Source organism: Varroa destructor, unplaced genomic scaffold (assembly GCF_002443255.2).
Source record: "Varroa destructor unplaced genomic scaffold, Vdes_3.0 BEIS01000001.1, whole genome shotgun sequence".
NCBI lineage: Eukaryota > Metazoa > Arthropoda > Arachnida > Mesostigmata > Varroidae > Varroa > Varroa destructor.
This window is the reverse complement of record NW_019211454.1, coordinates 32683842-32698703: the sequence shown is the minus strand read 5'-3', so window position 1 is coordinate 32698703 and position 14862 is coordinate 32683842. Positions and strand designations below refer to the sequence as shown.

General features: G+C 41.2%; 1 protein-coding gene and 1 long non-coding RNA gene across 15 annotated transcripts in view; one reads left to right on the top strand and one right to left on the bottom strand.

The window, feature by feature from the left end:
- Positions 1-14862, top strand: part of LOC111243631 (protein qui-1-like) — a 233249-nt gene that overhangs the window by 17763 nt on the left and 200624 nt on the right. The gene's annotated exons all lie outside the window — the stretch shown is intronic.
- On the bottom strand, positions 1774-5504 carry LOC147758533 (uncharacterized). Its single transcript, XR_015319376.1, has 3 exons — positions 5257-5504; positions 3769-4173; positions 1774-3391 (listed from the first exon to the last, which is right to left on the bottom strand). It is a non-coding gene; the product is annotated as an uncharacterized LOC147758533 (long non-coding RNA).

The window sequence follows — 14862 nt, the reverse complement described above, 5'->3', positions numbered from 1 at the left end:
TTCGATCGTTTCTACCCTTTTTCAGAGATAACTCATATATAAACAGTATAAAAGAGCTCAAGTCAATGTTAATTCTGCCATGTGTATAAATAGTTATCTGAGTATATATATACGAAACCAATTACCCATAAATTTAAATATTTACAGATATTGTCGTGCATTGGTAGTTAGAAACTTTGAACTTTATGCTCCATATTTGAGCCACTAGGATATGCTACAGACAGCTAACAAAAACAGAAAAGCTGACGATATCGACCATCATTTAATGCATGTGTCTACGAGGCAATACGCTTGCGTAAATTTACACCGAGATGGACGCTGTTCCGTCGGTTTTTTGGAACAATGATGTAGTTGTATGAGACCGATGACCTTACAAAAAAAAAGCAATAATAACTGCATAATACGCGTCAGTGTATCACAAGCCGAAGGCAGAAGATGCGGCAGAACGACTGCAGCCGAAAAAAAAGAAAAGGAGTGTTATGCCGTGAACACAATGTACCGTCTCACATCTTGTTGATCGTTGAATAGGAGACGATGACATCTTTGTGTGACGTTCCATAGTTATAATTAGATCATATACTGTTTAGTTACCTAGCCTTTTCGCCCTTACGATTTGCTTTGGGGTGCTGACCCACATTGTGCTATTCAGCAGTTCTCCGTAGAAGACCAGCCTCGATGATCGTTTTGTTATCATTATTCGACAATTGATCGCTATTTTTTGCATCTTTAAATTTGCCGGCTTCTTACTGAATCACGATTATCAACATCAGTTGCATGATTGTTTTTTTTTTTTGTATTTTTGTACTTTTTTTTGAATTAGCTATCTGACGTATCCTAAACGCCAAATAATTATCTATTCTTGAACAAATATCGGTAGCAGGAAAATATGCACTAATATAATAAGATACATCAACACCAGTTGTGCATATTTAGTATGTACAAATAGGTTCACTTACCCATTTAAATGCAAAGACCGCTGCAGAATCTTGATACCACTTTCATATAATATTTTTATATATTGTACTCAAATCTTTGTGATGTATATTCATGTGTTTTTAAGCCATTATTGTTTCTTTCGGTAACTGCTTGCGTGACCAATCAAAACAGCGGGTTTCAGTTTGGGAAGCGGAAATAGGAAATCCTCCTGTTCTAAGAGTACTTTTTTTCTGTATTCCATGAGACTTTGACATTTCATGGAGGTAGCAGCAACAATAGTAACAGCGGTAGCGGGCTTCATAAAGTTAGCAGAAGAAAGGGGAACGGATTCGCGGAAGGATAGATTACAAACGTTATATTACATAGCGGGCTCACCTGCTTAAGTATACTTTGCTTACTTGTCTAGATCTAGCTAGTCACCTAGATAGGATATCATAAAGGAACCCGATTGGACAACAAAAGCAGAGATTCGCAGCAGACATTAGTTCAAGCACACTGCTCCCATCGCCTTGTCGTTGTTCAGCCTTCTCTCATCTATATGTCCACTTGACTATAATCCTAAACAAAGCAGATGTCTTTATTTTTGTTCGTGTGGCCGTCCTGATTATCTAGCATGCGAGAAATAAGTTGACTCAGTACCACATAAACGTGACATTGATCGGGCTCCTTTAGCGAGTAAATAGCGTAAATAGCGAGTATTTACTTCAATATCGGCAGTCTAACACAGTGCCCCGTAACATAATTGGAATAAATCTTCGCAGGGAACTAGAACAAGCACACGGCACGTGGTGCGAAGCTACTCAATCCACAAAGGGCTCCACACGTGCCAGAACACACATGAATCGAGTTTTAATTAACCAAATTTAACCGAATTAATGCTTATGATGCCCATTTTCGAAACAGAAAAAACGACGATGCGGTACGAGCGAGGCCAGATGGAGGTCTGGAGGCTTACAAACTGTAAACAGAAAGAATTACGCCGCAAAATGGGAAGTGCGCGACTGACCAGGTGCCGCCGAGTGCCGCGAAAGTTCAACATTTATCACAGCGCTTAATCTTTGTTAATGAAGCATAGCGTGCGCCCGACTCATTTATAGTGTCTTCTGAGATCCTGCTTTTCCGAAGTAAAATGTGGCTTACATGTTCCTCGACTGCAATGTGCCTTTCTTGCTAATAGTAATGACAAAGTGACAGCATTTTTTAGAAAACTGTTGAGGTTTTTCTGTTAGCTGAGTTTGCGTCATGAATCTAACTGATCGTCTGACTGAAATTTTCCGATTATATTTTCTATTTTTTTTTTTAATTTTCTTCCTTTTTTTTTCTTTGATTACTTTCGAGACACATAAGGGACTGCATTACCTTTACATTATGCAGACATCTATATGAAGTGTCAGTCTCATATCTTTTTTCCTGAAGTGAACAATGTGTATATTTTTTTCCATTTATTACTCATTTTTACAGGTTATTTTTTTGCCTTTAGTATTTCCATGGTTCAATTCTGCTTCATTTTTTCCCGTTTAACCTCTAGTCCCATTTCCTGTAGTAATTTGGTTTGCGCTCTCCTGACCCAGAAATCCTATATTCGAAGCTTTACTCCTTCGGAGTGCGTTGTACACTTGCAATTATTTACATTGCTTTGTAGATTTTTTAATAGAGTGTCTCGTTTTATCTGTTGCCCTGGTCGCATCCGTAGCATCTTGCATATCGTCACATATTGATAGAAACTGCAGAAAGCTTTCATATGTGCCAATTGCTGCCTCTTGTCAGCTTCGTAATTTTTATTCTCTGTATTCTGTTTGTGTAGACCATTTGCATTGAAAACTTCCGATTCCTCAAGACTAATTTTCTTCTTGGCACACAGCTTTTTTTCTCCCAGTATAGTTAATTGTGATCATCCTGCGCCGTCTTTAAGGATATGTTGCATTGCCACATCTATTCTCTATAGAAGTCAAACTGATTCTAGCCGTAATTTCCTTCCCCTATATTAAATATTTTTCATCAGTCAGAAGGCCCTTCTCGCTAGAGCCGCCATACTGCCCACGTATAATAATATTGAACGTCCGAGCTGAGATATATCCTTGTACGGATCCACGGAAGACTGAAAACAAAAAAAAGATGGCATCGCCGCATTGGTATTCCCACATACAATGCGTAAGATGTTACAGCTGAAAAAACGATTCTTTAAAGCAATGTCTACATCGTGTGTACACCATGTGCATACATGTGTGCACATCAACGTGTGTACAAATATATATGTTCCTCTTTTGACTCGCGCATAAAGTGGCTTTCAGCTTCGGTGGATATCTTTATAAATAGCGTTCCTTTCTTCTGTACAGCAAATTCTTCTTCTTTCTTCTTCTTCTTCTTCTTCTTCTTCTTCTTTATAAATAATTAGCTCGTCAGCTTCAACGAATTCGAAGTTAATAAGGCCCGACCATGAACTACTGGGGTGCACCTATACATTTGGGTAGGTTTTGAATCGAACAAACGATGCGAATGTCAACGAGTGAAATTGGCAAAAAAATAACTTTTGTAAAGTTCCCAACAATCAGAACAATTTACATAAAAAAAATATTGCATAATATTCTTAATAGGTATTCAAATTATAAGCAGATACATGTAGCATCCTACAACAAACCTCTACATAGTGTCCTTATCTCTCAGGCGCTGCCACCAACGCAAACCGGCAAACGACGCCGTTGTTTAGACCTTACTAGTTGTCCATAGACAGCGGACATCAACAATGAACCGCCCCATTTTTGTCCGCGTCATTAGCCCACGTGTTACGAAAAACTCCAGTGAAATAAGATGCGGAGAGATAGAGATATTTACCTTTTTCTTTTCTTCTGTGGCCATTCTGCCACAACTGCCGCCGCCTTTGTCAGGTGTCATTTGACATTAGAGTCGGATTGCATAATCAACGTGATCATTGAGTTATGCTGCAGTTATACTGCTGGTGTTCGTATTACTTCGTCATTCTTTTTTTGGTCCGCTCTTCACCCTTAACTCTGCTGCTGATCCTTCGGCCCGCGCTTTACGCTCGACCCAGGGCCTTCGTCCACTCGTCCATTTCAGCTAGCGCCGGGAATTGCGAGGCCCACTGCTCGTTGGTTGCTGTTTGGACGCTAAAAGTACGACAGCTGCCGCGGCCGCTACTAATGATGCTTTCATCGCGATAGTTAAGCTTTGTACAATCCGTCTTCGCCGCTGCCTCAACCAACGCCATCGCCATCGCGTCTGCTAGAGATAACTGTTATAGCTTTGATTGCCGCCATAATGTGTGCTATTTTTCGCTCTTTTGGAAACCAGCCAGCAATCTAGGCCCGCTAAAACCATAGGCAAAGGCTGCTGCCGCACTTGGATGGCAGAAACTGGAAGCATGCAACGATAACAGCGAAAACTGCACCACAGCTAGAGCTAAGCAACTTATGGCGACGATAGTAGGAGTAGTTGTTGTTGGGGTTACCTCATTATGGAAGTGTTGTATCCATATAAAAAAGGGGAAATTTCCCTTTCGGGTGCACGTTCATTAACTAAACGAATCAAACCTTCTTAGGTAATTGTCAAAAAAAAAAAGTCTAATACCAATAATACTGAAAGCAACTGCAGGTATGAGAGTGGCAAACAACAACGGAAACCCGATAAGAACGGGGCGGCGTTTTGCTCGGGCTAAAGAACAAACAAACGCATCAGTAATACTTTAGCAAACATTAATAGTAAACAATCTGATTCATAACATGATATTCGCTATGATACGCGCCATTATCCATCTAAGCAAGGACAGCAAAAAGTCTAGAGAAGATTCGAACCGAAGCAATAGTCTTGAATTGAGTGATCATGAAGTCTTAGCTATATTTAATAATAATGTTATATATCCGTTCTTTGAGAAAATTATCAGCTCTAAAAATACCGCAGAAATATTGCACATGTGTAGCTATAACATAGGCGAAGCAAAAATTATAGCTTCGAAAATAATAAAGTATAGGCCGAGCCAATATCTGAGGGTTCTACTCTCACTAGAGCGTCATCTAGACAGCATAAGATGCCGTCTCTCAAAGCATTTAATTCGGCATCTACTTCGTTATCTATTGACAATCTCCGAAAAGATATCGAATTTGTTCTAACATCTACAGTTTCAATAAGACACTTGGAATGAACTCAAGTATTATTTTTTGCGTCCATTTGCCAATCACAACAAAAAGCTCCTGCACAATATTCGCTCAACAATTAGAAAGACATTAATAAGCTGGACTCGTCCCGTGCATGGAAACGTCTGTCGTTGGCGGGATAGCGCCCCACTGAGCGTGTAGACTGACTTACCGCCTATGTCACGTTTAATACGAATGTCTCAACGAAAACTCAATGTTATGTCAAGGCTAAAACACAGGCCGAAATAAGTGGCGTAACTGCAGTACGCGGTCAATCAGGCCTCGTATCGATGGCCGTCTATGGGAACTGGGCAAATCGCAGATAACCTCTCGTACAACGAAAATATCGCATCGTATTCTTCATCGAGAGATCTGTATCTAGTTATCGTATTTATTCATCCAATCATACGCGGCGGTGGGTTGTTGTCATTTGTTAAGCTCAACTGAACGCTAGATGGGTTGCAAAAAGATTAGGACTAATCTACTTGGTAAGATAAATCGCCGACAAAGACAGGTAAAAACAGATTACCGTCGTAATCGAATTAGTCGTCGCTCGTGCACGAATGCGCCCTTTCGTACGCATTGCACACCTAATGCATTATTAATCAGATAGGACTCTGCAGTGGACCAATATATATTCACGGCAGGACGCAGCCACCTTTTCCCTTGTTTCATATTCGCTATAGCGCTATTTGACAAAAAGGGAAAGGCTTCAGTAGTGGAGGGTTCGTTGTAGTCGCCCGACTCTGAAAGGGTTAGTGAAAGCGACGTAGATTGATCAGCAAGACGAACGAGTTTCTAAATTTCTAGAAATATTTTGATGACCTGCTTACATTTCTGTACCGTATTTGAATACTGATGACTCGCAATTAAACGTGAAGTGGCGTGGAAGTGAAACAGCACAGGAAATCGAGGCAAGTTTAAGGATAACAGGATAAAGAGCTTCGTTCTTCCGAGTCTACTTGCAGACGATCGTTTTCATTATTCCACTATCGACATAGATTTATCCAGGCTCGAGGTGCATTTTTGTATCTTTTCAAGGTTAAAAATTGTTTTCCAGGACGAAAGAGTTTCATAAGCATGCAGAAACGAACATATGAGATAGCTATAGGTGGTCCGATCACTGTTAGAGCGGTACCGCCTAGCTAGCTAATTGATAAGATGCATAGCAAGTCCTAATGTGAACTCCCCGAAAGCCTGATCTTCAACACGTTCGACTAAAATATCGTAAGGGGGAAGCCTTTGGGTCTGAGTAAACATAATTAAAGCAGAGCAAATGAGCAGATTCCATTGGTTGACAAGGTCGAAGAGCAGGGTTGGCAAAAAGATGACACAGCTGGTGTTACTCTACCTGTTCATGTCTATTCGAATGGTGCTCGGGTGACGCCCGAAGGGCCCGTAAGTTTCCCACTTCAATTCTAGAGGACGCGTACCAATTAACACACCATGGTTAAGCTATATGGTTTAGTAATAGGATATAGAAGGTCGTATGGTTCACGATAAATATGCTCACAACGTATATTAACAGGGCGCCCTGGTGATTCATTGAAGCTTAAAAATAGAAACACTAAAGGTTAAAAGGCTTTAGTAAAGTCTGTCCTTGCAAACACATCAATGTAGCATATTCCAAAGATCGTACACAGCTTTAGCTAATGGCGATATGGCATAATTGTAAACAACCATCTATCCTGGTTCCGATCGTTCAGGCTTATGGCATCTTTATCTTCGATTTCTTGCTACACAGAAGATAGTCGCGCATCAGAAACGAGGATCTCGTTCTAGTTTGAGAAACTTCGATAGCCCTCACTGCGGTATCGTACTTCACTGTGTGATGGCTCTTCAGAATTCTGGCGGGCTTGTTTCTGTTTGATGCGTCTTCTACACGCACACAGCAAGCCTTTGAGGATCTTCCACTAAGAATCTGCTAGTCCAATGATGGAGAACAGACTACTACTTTGTAGGAGCAATGATGAGCTGAGATGATTCACGGACGAGACCACCTTTTCGTTTTGCCCGGCTAGTACGGTAGATGCAGCTATCATACTAATATGTATAGATTCGTACGTATGGCCTAGACTAACTGGCCTACCGTCGTGACATGAAATGAAGAACGCAGTATGAATGGGCAGGGCAGAGTTAGCGACCTCGTGGCGAAGAGCCACGTTTATTTCAACGGTCAATTAGAGAATATGAAAGTCCTCAACCAGGAAGAGGTATACCTAAGAGTTACGTTATACGAAAATAAATAAGCTATCAATCGGATTTTTACGGACAGTGCTACGGTATGTTGGAACCAATTTCAGTCCGCACTATATCGTGCCGTCGCGAAAACGAGAAATGGAAGTTCATTCGTTAAGCGCCATTCGTGATGTAACTTGTAAAATGCTGTTGTCGTCAAAGCTATTGCATAATACGGTTAGTGATCGTTAAAGCATCCTAAGGATATTTTTGCTACCTCCCTAGTATAGTAGTTATACGTGTAGAGTAGTTGATGCTTCCCTTGAGAGGTTCAACGGTGAATTCAAATCTTCAAATGGTATGATGACCAGCGTTATGTGACCGTTACTAGAAGTTGAAATTTGATGGATATCGCTGAATCGTATCATTTTCTTAAAAGTACTCATGACAAATTGTAGCGCAATCAAACCCCAAATAATTTCCATCTCATAACCTTTTCGAGTGACTCCTTTGCTTCGGTTTACTATCTTATTTTTTAATCTAATGGGGTCCAGGGAATGAACGCCTAAGGCCCGTTTGCTTTAGCATGGCACTAGCTGGCTGACTTCGGGTGTTGACACAAGTCTCCACGCAAAACTGTTTTACAGAATCAATCGTCCTATAGTGTACACAAGTTCAAAAGCACATGTGGTGGCACTTTAAGAGATAGTCAGCGAATTTGCTGGGACGTGTTGCTCGAACTGAGCGGTCAGCCGTGTAACGTAGTGCTTAAGGGCCATTTCGGGCGTAAAGCTCGGAGTATTCAATTTAAGGTGTATCATGGGCGAGACACGTCATTAGTGAGTAGTTAGCACGAAGGGAAACAAGACTGGGGAAAATTGCTCAGGGTCTGGCCCTTTTGCGTGTATTTATCTGATTAAAAATCAAAATATATTGACGCACGGTTATTTAAAGGAGGCACAATATCGCAGTCGCTCGATAGAGCTAGCTATAATAGTTTCTCGCAAAGCGTTCAGAGACTTTATGTGATATCTACCATGTATCATACTAAAGCTATTATTTAGTGATATACGACCAATAGTAACATAAGAGAAGGATGTTATCAAATAGAAACACTTTCTAGAACATCCGAGAAAAATATTCGATCGCCTTTTCAATCAACGGTATTTCCTTAACACTCTATTTTACGGTAGCAAAGAGGATGGCACAACAGCAGTGTGACAAGGCATAGGCTAAACAAGAAAACTCGGCTAAACTTACGAATGCTTTGCTAATATATGTGCTCATACTAGGAACCCAGAAGCGTAGACCACTAGCCTCTTCAGAGGCAGGCTGAAATAGGCCACACTTAAGCTTATAACTGGGGCATGCGTCTAACGTATCTGTGTACGGTTAGTTTAAAGCGATTCCTGTTTATTCAACTATGTTTAAAAATCTTCAAGGTTACAATCGCACACACGCATAAATCAGAAGTTCAATTTAAGGCATACGAGACAGGGTTCGCAAGGTCTGAGTAAGAGATTTGAAGGTCCTCACGTCCCAGCAGACTATGGATGTCAGCGAATCTGGGAGTGGTACCAGATATAACGACGTGTTGCTAAGACACGTCGTTAGAAAAAAATGATATATTTATATACATAAAAAAATCAAGGTTTTAGAAAAAGCTAGTCACTTTACGTTTCACTGATCCTCGGAAGATACATACGCATCAATCTTTCGGATAATAGAACAATCATTCAGTGATAGGTGTCCACATTTTTCTCAATTACCAGTTAGGGTATATGTTAGGTAAATCTGATTATTGGATTGCTGGCGCACCACCTGCAGGGCTACGGCTTGACTACCATAAGCAGACAAGAGCTGTGCACGTGGTTATTCTATAAACTTACTAAGTCCTTTTACAGGAAAATGATTCTATTGAAAAGAATAGGATTTAAAAAGATTCAACTTGACACATGTGTAATCGTATACCAAAAGTGTTGAAGAAATTTCCTTCTTTTTAAGGATCCTTTCTTTTTAAAGTTCTACCTCGGTCGACTGTTTTGGGACGGGACCTACCTATCGTTTTTCTTCGCCTGCGCGTATACGGCCAGTTTAAAATGTAAAGTTTCATTCAATCTTTCACCTATTAGATTGGGTGTATTGCTCCAGGCGACGCTTAAGGCGGTAACATTTCTCTGCGTTTCATACTCGCACAAGCGTAACTGCCTTAATATACACTCAGTTGAGTAGCCTTGGAAATAAGTTATATTCCCAAATTTGGATACGTTCCTCTGCCTGATTAGGTCAGGGAGGGACATGGGGGATGGTGTTACCCTGTAGAACCAGACGAGAATCGTTGAGTTAACACTTGAAATACAGCGAGCTTTAAATCAGTCGAAGGATTTTCAATATTGGAAAAGTTCTACGAAATTTAGTTGCAAAATGTTCTATACACCTCCTGCCGAATGGGTGAACGTGGTACGAAGTTCTCCCGGTCATTACTATTATTTAGCGTACGTGAAGTAAGCGCCACCTATCTCGATTGGCCTTGAATGGCTACCATTGGTTCCATGTTGAAAATTCCAAATGATTCGTTGTTTTAATTATTTTCAACCGGACTACGCTTCATGGCCTTGATGATAACGTACAAAACTCAAGTCCCGCTGAATGAAATGTCTGACGGCTTGAAGCATCGAGGGTGGCTGAAATGATGCTTAATACAATATTTATGCTGCTTTATATATATTTTATAACGTTTTAGTTAAATACGCCGACTAGCCCTGGAAAGCGTCGCATTTTCCTTTACTCCATCGTCGGTTCAATGCTCGCAGTAGCCGTGACGTTTCTAGATGTATTTTCGTTCCAAATCTATTTTCTAAGTACAGATGAATACTGACCAGTAAACGTAGCTATTTGTCAAGAATGTCTCAAGCAGTCAACCGTATGTTGGACATTAATCGGCTTGTCTAATTGTCATACATAATAGCAAGCTGACCTATTGTTTGAGAGGACACTGTTCAAATCAACGCCGTCAAAGAACGCGACGTCAAATAGCACCGGGTCTTATGTAGTCTATAATAGTAGACTGTGATATTACGTTGATGTTATAACCAAAAATATATATGGATTGCAGCTTTGTCGTTCAATCGGTGCCTGAATGCAACACATGATTGCGTATCGTCGAAATGGCCTTTCACTTTTCTATAACTTCACACAAAAGAGTATACATAATGGCCTGTTGTATCATAAAGGGCTATGAGCAGTAGAGCTTGTATTCATAATGGCATTTAAGGGGCAGGCAACGATCCTTATGCTGTCATACGTTGGCGTAGCCCATCTTTCCAAGCAAAAATGCGTTGTAGCGGAAGTAGTCATCGAGACGTGGCTTGTGCTATATCTGCACATACGAATAAAAGGCTCTGGACACCCAAGCGATCGGAGGCATGATTTAAATGATCGCTTTGTATTTCCATAATAAACCTATTATTATTTGGAGCACACACGCCAGCATGCAGAAAGTTCTAACCGATTAAACTATAGTGTAGGCTGCAACACACTTCACTTGAAATACTCGCAAAGGGGAAGGCAGGGCGCCAACGACGGCAACTATCAAGTCGGCGGCCTTAATCAATTCTAAGAAATAGGGCGTCCAACAAAGCAGAACTAAGCAGCCGAGAGATTTCCAGAGTAAAGAGAGCCAAACAAAGGTACTACACACTTCAGCTGATAAAATACAGTGGATCCAGCACAACGATGCCAATATAAGTAACGCAGTCATATGGCGAAACTATAGAAAACTTGGAACGTATCGCTTTTCCTCTCTCTTTTCGAAGTAGAGCTTACGGGATGAACGATTACGGCAAGCTAAATGTACGACAAAACAACACTAATAAAATACATAAGACAAAGCGAAACAAGGCAAAGGTCTTCAAACGAAGCGGTCACGTAAAAACGTGCAGAGAGCAAGCATTGACGAACCTGAAATAGGATCGTTCTGGTCAAGATGGAAAGCTAAGCTAGCAAATATTAGGCCATACAGAAATGAAACGGCCACGGACACATTATATACGCTGGTGCACTTATTAATGGAACGTATTGTGAAAGATGATGCCCAAAATGTGATTTAATAATCAAACTGTTAAATGTAAAATGTAGAAAATTTATTATTATGAGAACGTCGTAGTAGAGTGACAACTATAATGTAGAAGAAAAACAAAATCACAAGAAAATGAAAAATTATTTTAAAGGACTAATCTGTATTTCGATATTGACGCATAAACTATACTAGACAAAATTTTGGTATCTGCAGTTTGTAGCAAAAGGTCTGGCAAAAGCCGCGACAATGGCCAGGCTTAAATAGGCCCCCTCTATGCGTGGAATATAATTGATTGGAAAATAACGTGTGCGACCCGTGGTAAGTGAATATGGCAAAATCACGCTCGGATTCTGTGTAAAGTGTGTGGAATATAATATTTCGATGCAAAAAGATCATCTCCGCCATTGACGGAGAATGAAGCCGGCTAAATGAATAGGGGCGCCAAAAGACCAAGCAAATACAAAATTTAATAGGCTGCGACGCATGCCCGACTGGCAAAATACTACGGCTCGTTGATGGGAAAAATAAAGTCTAGAAAAAGTTGTAGACGCCTGAGTTATAGCATAGGTCAAGTTCAGGCCGTCGAGATAGTAACTCAGTCGGATACGTAAAAACATGAAAAAATGGCACGCACTTTCAGAACATCTAGCGACAATGGATCGCTGCAGAATTTAGCTAGAACACTCTTATTCAACAAATGGACATTGCTTAAATTGCCTAAAACAATGAAAAGGCGGAGGGTCCATTCGTTCAGACGGTCACAGAGAGTCTGCAAAAATCAAACGTGTACATAGGACAATAGCAGAGTCATCGCAATCATAAACAGTACAACTGAAAAATACCTCGGCTTGTTTAACCTTCATACGAGATACCGAAATGGTGATAAACTTCAGACAGGTGAGGAACAAGAACGGTTGAAGACGAAACGTTCTCAGATCTCAAGTTTGTCTTGGACTCTGCCCAGGAATCGAGAGGCCAGACTAATCAGGCTCCTTCTATCATCCATATGTCAATTTTTACTATAATCTCAAATCAAGAAAAGCTGGATCGCTAACCTACTTTGTAGCGCTGTAACCTAAAATGACTACAAAAAATGCATCATTTCATTTATAATGGTTTCTTGTGTCAAAAGCCAAACTGAAGTCGCTAGATCGCTGGGATGCAGAAAGGTAAAAGGCTTTAGTGTTAAGAGAACGCTATTGTCGAGCTCAAGAACCTAAACAACACGACGCAATAATGTTTGTCACTCGAAAATCAGCCAAGGCCTTACGTAAATAAAACTGAACCTCTATAGAAACACTAAGATATATATATATATAAAAGCAAAGTTGTTTCAATTAATTTCCAACTCAGTATTCATTAGAGAAAGTATTAGATTTACAAGGAAAAACGGATTGTACAATGAGTTTAAATTGATTTTATGTATACGCATCAGTTCGATCAAATCCAGTGATTAATATAAAGTTAACTAAACATCAAATATGCAAATAATTAAGGGAGTCTACTATTCAGGCAGTCGTTTGGGATGATGCTGTCATTTCCTATGTATCTCTCACATAGGAACATAGTCTGTGCAAGGGTAAGGACTCCAAACGAAGATTATACTAATCATGCACGCATCAAAAATACAAGGAAGATCATAGCATTCTCAGTCAGCGAAGGCAGCCTTACGGACCATCAAGACATATAGGAATACAATTCATCCGGTTTGTTCACGCCTGAGGAGTTAGCAATAAATCAACCTATGCGTCTTTGCCTCTACAACAAGCTTACTGCCTTCGCACAAATTTAGGTGCGAAGGTGTAGTGGCTACATACCTTTTCAAAGCTTTTCCCATTTCGGTTGCTTTATGCAGTCAGTTGCATTGCAATTTCCGGATTAACATATACGTCTTTGATAGCAAATTACAGTCAATTCGTGCGCTAGCAATACCCTTCGTACAGTTACTGCCACCAGCACCCACACCGCACGGCTGTAGAGACTTTAACGTTACGGATAAAATGAGATTAGGGGAATAATTGTTTGTCACTTGAGAGTTAGAGCACGGAACTGAGATATTTGTCCTGTTTAGACGCAACACTAACCAAACCCAAGCTCTTCATCCTTCTCGTTTGAATTTATGTTTTATGAAGACAACAACAACAGGCAATTCAACAACTCGCCCTGGCCCAGCGCTCAGACAGGAGCGCGCCTTCCCAACGACATCTCACCTCTTGCAATGGTCTAGGAAAGCAAGGTCGAGACCTCTTGCGCCGCCCCCCATATGAAAGCTCGAGTTCCATATAGCCATTTATTGTAGTCCGACAGACTAATCCGTTGCCCTCCAACAAGCATCTAGGTTTCTCGTGCGGTAACGACAATGGCAACCGATGTCACTAAACCATAACCGTTGTGTTGCTGTCCTTCTACTACTCTTGCTACGACGACTTCTCCCCGCACTTTCCACATCTCATTCGCTTCCATCCGCCTCTCTCCCGCTCCCGTTCTTACTTTGCTCCTGTTTTTCTTTATCGGTACTTTTTATGTAGCGACCGTAGCGGTCCAGTAACCGGAAAACCGTTTATCGTAGCACCAAAAGGAAGGCCTTATCGGGCAGAAAACAAGACAGGAAGACCTGCGGCGGCGGCAGCAGTTAGGCAGCGACTGAGCAACTAGTGCGAACAAACCAGAAAACGAAGGCGAAAAACCGACGCCGAGATAGGGTTGTTTGTTGAGTTCCATTCCTAATGTATTCTTATGCTGGTCTGGCTGCCGTGGTCTGCTTTGGTCAACTGAGGCCTAGTAACCACGTAGGGGCGTAGAGAAGGGGCGTACACGCACTAGCGTAGACACATGGTCCCCACAGGCCAGTAAGAAGAGCAACTCCATTACCTTCGTATGGTTGTCGACGGTCGTTCACTTTCGCAAAGTCGTCAGTCTCCACTGATGCGTCCACCGACGGCGGCACTTCGGCCGTTGTAGTTAGCAGGTCGATGACGGCTTGAGCTTGTTGTTTGTGTTCACCATCCGCTCTATGCATTGGCAGCAATTTTCTTTCCTGTTTCCTCCTGTGGATGTGACCTAGCTGTTACATAAGGTTACTGCTGCCTTTAATATAGTCATTATTACCTTTACTTGCCCCTTCAGAGCTTTACTGAATAGCTAGCTCATAAACTGCAGAGAACGTAAAAGGTTTTTTGACGCTGTTTAAAAAAGGCTCGTGACTCGATTCTACCCATACCACGGGAAACAATACTAGAAATGTTGGTAGTATGTAGAGTAGATTGCGCAATTACACTATCACCGTGAATTTCAATGGCAAAACCAGTAGCATCTCGTCCGCGGTAGCAACTCTGGCCGCATTCCTGTTTCCTACCAGTCACTGTTCCTAAGCTCCAGTCTTGGACCTTCATTCCCTTCCGCATTGGCTGGCATTGGGTCCCATATAGTAGCTGAACAGAGTACTCTGCGCTGCTAACCTACCACAACGAGCAATAATTATTTTACGGAGAGAAAGGAAATTTCCTAAGGCCCTTGCCGACA